Here is a 4,811-nt window from a genome sequence, read left to right as displayed (position 1 = left end):
ACTTAACTGGCTGAGCCACCCAGGTGCCCCTGTGTACATATTTTAAGATTTAAAAGGAACAAAGAGAAAAAAATTGATGCTGTCATTTATGGGCAGTATGTATGTATTTTTATGGATTTTTTATTTCTTATAAAAACATACTTCTTGTCTCCAGGAAAATACCTTAAGCTAGTGGATTTAAAAATTGAATTCTAGATGTAGTTGTCTTATAAATCTGTGAGAAGAGAGTCCTCACATCTTTACACTAAATGGCATGTAAAAACAATAAAAGAAATCTCTCAATTATGATTGACAAGCAGAATTTATATATAAATTCCCCCTGCATCTGAAGAGAGGCAAGTCCTTTAGTTAGTTTTCTGTATCACAAACTTATGTATTCTTAGCTTGCCTTATCATCAAAGTGAAAGGATTTTAACATAGTGCCTGAATATTTTTAGCCCCAAGTGATTTGCTTTACAGCTTCTTTTTAGTAGGAAAATATTTATTTCAGAATAATATTCACATTTTTAAAGTATTTTCCTTAATGAAAGAGGAGGCTTATATTATTTTCATTTTAGATTTTCTTCTTTAAGATTTTATTTATTTATTTGACAGAGAGAGAGAGCATAAGCAGCATGAGGGGCAGGCAGAGGGAGAGGGAGAAGCAGGCTCCCCGCTGAGCAGAGAGCCCCAGTGCAGGGCTAGATCCCAGGACCCTGGGATCATGACCTGAGCTGAAGGGAGACGCTTAACCTACTGAACCACCCAGGTGCCCCTGATTTTACATTTTCTAAAGAAAATCAGAGATTTCTACTCAGAAATTCAGTTAAAATATACATATTTGTGTGTGTGTGTGTGATGAGAACCTTTAAAATTTACTCTCTTTAGCAGCTTTTACCTATTCAGTAGAGTATTGTTAACTATAGTCACCATGTTGTATGTTACATTCCCAGACCCTATTGATCTTATAACAAGAAGCTTGTATCCTTTGACCAAAAAAAATAAAAATAAAATAAAAATAAAATAGCTATGATGGATGTGTTAACTAACCTTATTGTGGTAATGATTTTCCATACATATATACATATATAAAATCACTATGTTGTACACCTTAAACTTACATAATGTTTTGAAAATTTAAATAAATACCTCAATGTTTGTTCATTTGTCTCCTTGCTCTTCCTCAAACATTACCAACACATTTCTTCCTCAGGTACTTTACACCTTCTCTTTCTTCTCTTTGTCTGAAATATTCAGAGCCATTTCCTTACCATTATTCAACAAATGTTAGATTTTTAACATCTTAGAAAAGAGTTCTTCCAAAAGCTCTACTGGTAAAAAATTGTCATTCCTAAAAAAGAGGTAGAAATGTGTGAAATCATAGATACCTTTTTTAGTTGAGACACTAAATCAATTGCAACAATAGGAGCTGCATTGTCCAAATGCCTTAGTTAAGATGAGTGTGATGATTTATTCACCACAAGCAACTGAATACTTTGGAAACAACTGTAAATTACAACAGAAAAATCAATTTTGTACCATGTCAACTTTCAATACGCCTTTCTAATTTCGCCTTGTTAAAAAGAAACAAAACACTATAATATGGAAACAATAAAGCAAAGAGAAAATGAGAGATAATCACATGCTCAAAATAATTTAAGGGAATAATCAACTTTACAAAAATTGCTAACTTTTTAATACTGTTCAGCATCTTATTTCTTTGAAAACATTTAAACAAAATACGGTTCTTGAGGCTAGAAGTTAAAGTGTTGGTAGGTGCGGTGAAGCCTCTCCACTTGGCTTGCAGATGCTTTCCTTCTGGCTGTGTCTTTCCCCTGAGGGCATGTATCTATCCCTGCGACCTAATCCCTACTTCTTCTAAGGACACAAGTCAGAGAGGATAGAGGCCCACCCTGAAAAACCTGATTTTTAACTTTATTACCTCTTTAAATATCTTTTTGGGTCCAAACACATTTACATTTTGAGATACTGGGAGTTAGGATTTCAACATATAAATATTGGTGAGCAACATAATTCAGCCTACAACATGAACTTCAAATGCAGATATTATACCAGAAAAAGGACTGACAATCATTTGGTTAAGTATTTTTAGCACAGGATGTCAAGTCACCCAAATCCCTCTCTCCCCTTCTTCCATGGTAATATAATTATTGAATTTTAGCTTGGTATATGACCTTCAGCCTAGAGACTACATTTTCTACCTGAAAACCTATGATAGGCATAACTAGACATAGACATATGACTGTATTTTCACCATTGAGATTTAAATTTTTGTGCAAATTTTGGAAGCATCCTTAATTTCTTCTGTTGCCTTCCTTCTTATTGGCTAGAGAACTACTGAAATAGCTAGTGTTAACATCTATTTTAGAGGATGGGGTGATTTGGAGAATAGAATTCATGCATACATAGAAGTACTGTGGATTCAGGGGCACCTGGGTGACTCAGTTGGTTAAGCGTCTGCCTTCGGCTCAGGTCATGATCCCAGGATCCGGGATCAAGCCCCACATTGGGCTCCCTGCTTAGCGGGCAGCCTGCTTCTCCTTCTGCACCTCCCCCGCTTGTGCTCTCTCTCTCTCTCTCTCTCTCTCTCTCTGTCAAATAAATAAATAAAATCTTTTTTTAAGAAAAAGAAGTACTGTGGATTCAACTTGCCTTGAAATGACCCTCAGCAGTCTTTTTTCTTAATTATTTAAATTTTTTCATCTTTGTTGATATATATAATTGACATATATTGTTGTGTAAGTTTAAGGTATACAATATGATGACTTGATATATGTATATATTGTGAAATGATTACCATTATAAAGTTAGCTAATATATCCATCAGCTGACATATTTTTTTGTGTATATGTTAAGAACTTTTAACTTAGCAATTTAAACTAATAATTTTAAATATACTATATGCTGCTGTTAACTATAGTGACCATACAGTATATTACAGCCTTGGAATTTATTTATTTTATAACTGAAGTTTATATCCTTTGACCACATTCACCCATTCCTCCCCCCCACTACCCTGTATGACTGGCAATTACCAATCTACTCTCTGTTTCCATAAGTTTAGATTTTTTTATATTCCATATCTAAGTGAAATCATACAGTATTTGTCTTTCTCTGTCTGACTTATTTCACTTAGCATAATGCCTTCAAGGTCCACCCATGTTATGAATGGAAGAATTTCCTTCTTTTTATGGCTGAATATTCCATTCTTCACATACACGTGTGTGTTTCAGCTTAGCATTTTATTAGATAAAAACAGAAAGGAGGATGCCTAGCCATTCCTTCTTTTGTCTCATAAGGTGAAATCTCCCCCTTCACCCCACCCTAATAGAAACCCAGGAGTCTATAACACTGAGATAATATGGGAAGGTAGAGCAGAAAGCCCCAGGCTTCCTTCTTCTAAGTTTTATTACAAGAGAAATCTTCTTGATATAAAATCTGGGAATGGGAATTATACCTGAATCTTCCCCTAAGTGGGAGGCTGTCCCTCCTTCAGCAAAACAATTAAAAGATAGGCATTCCCTTCCACAGGTCCAGGTATGGAAAAGGAGAATAAATTTCAGCATGTGAGCCTAAAAAGATTTTTTCAAGATAATAAGAGTAGACAAGGTTGTGGAGAAATTGGAACCCATTACACTGTTGGTGGGATACAGCAGCTGTAGAAAACAGTACGAAGATTGTACAAAAAATTAAAAATAGAACTATCATGTGATCCAGTAATCTCACTTTTGGGAACCTCTGGCGAGGGTCTCTGCTTGGACACAGCTGCAAGCAGGAACTTGGTCCTCCAAGATCTGGGCACTGATTGCTGTAAGCTCCACCACCTTCTCCATCTCTAACTGATCTCCCATGGGCTAGTCCCAGATTTCCCCGGTGATCACCATGAGGCAAGACCCAAGTGGTTTCCCAGGAAGCATCCCACAATGCTGGGGGCCTACATATCCACCTTGGGCTCTCTTTACTCACTGGAGAAACCATAGGCTGGGGTGGGGGAGGGCCTCTCAGTGCAGTACTCTGCCAGCCTGGGGGAGGGGTGATATGGTCCAAGTATAGCTGCTCTGCTCCTCTTAACCTTCTAATCTGGTCCTTCTCAGTCTTTGTGGTCCAGGAGGATGTTTCATCCCCATCCCTGGGTTCTGCGATTTTCAAAATGGCATCTTGTCTATGAATAGTTGCTAGTTGCTCTGCTTGTGAGAGAGACTGAGGTTGGAACCAATCTACGTTGCCATCTTGCTTACATAATCTCTTCTATCTCCAGTCTTTCTGAGAATAAGAGAAAACTGAAGTCCTGTTTAGTTATCATATGGCTTATTATATGGCTTTTACTATTATCTCTAAACATATTCCTAACTAATGCTTAATTCAGTTCATTAAGTCAGAGTAAAATGTTTACAAATCTAAAAACTATTAAGTATGTATAAGACAAAATATGAGTGAATGTGGAAAACAAAATAATTACATAGAGAAGATCAAAATAGTCAAAGCTGTTTCTAGAAAATGATTCAACATAAAGCAAACTTCTGGCAAAATATATATATTATATACATATATGATATAAATAAATATTAGAACTGAAACAGGGGACATTGGAAAAATATTAGGTAAGCAATATAAAATGCAAATACACTGAACAATTACTGGGAAAAATATCAGTCACCACTGGGCATTGGTAAATTGGGCTATCCTCTCAGCCTGCACTGACATCACCTTGGTGGGGAAGAGGAAGGTTCCTCATTACTATGAGTGAAAGTGAAGTCTAGACTCTTCACTCCACCTTCCTTTTTTTTTTTTGTGTGTGTGTGTTTCTCAAT

This window comes from Callorhinus ursinus, unplaced genomic scaffold (assembly GCF_003265705.2).
Source record: "Callorhinus ursinus isolate GAN/ISIS: 27379988/994484 unplaced genomic scaffold, GSC_fseal_2.0 scaffold1, whole genome shotgun sequence".
Lineage (NCBI taxonomy): Eukaryota > Metazoa > Chordata > Mammalia > Carnivora > Otariidae > Callorhinus > Callorhinus ursinus.
Note: the sequence above shows the minus strand (reverse complement) of the source record.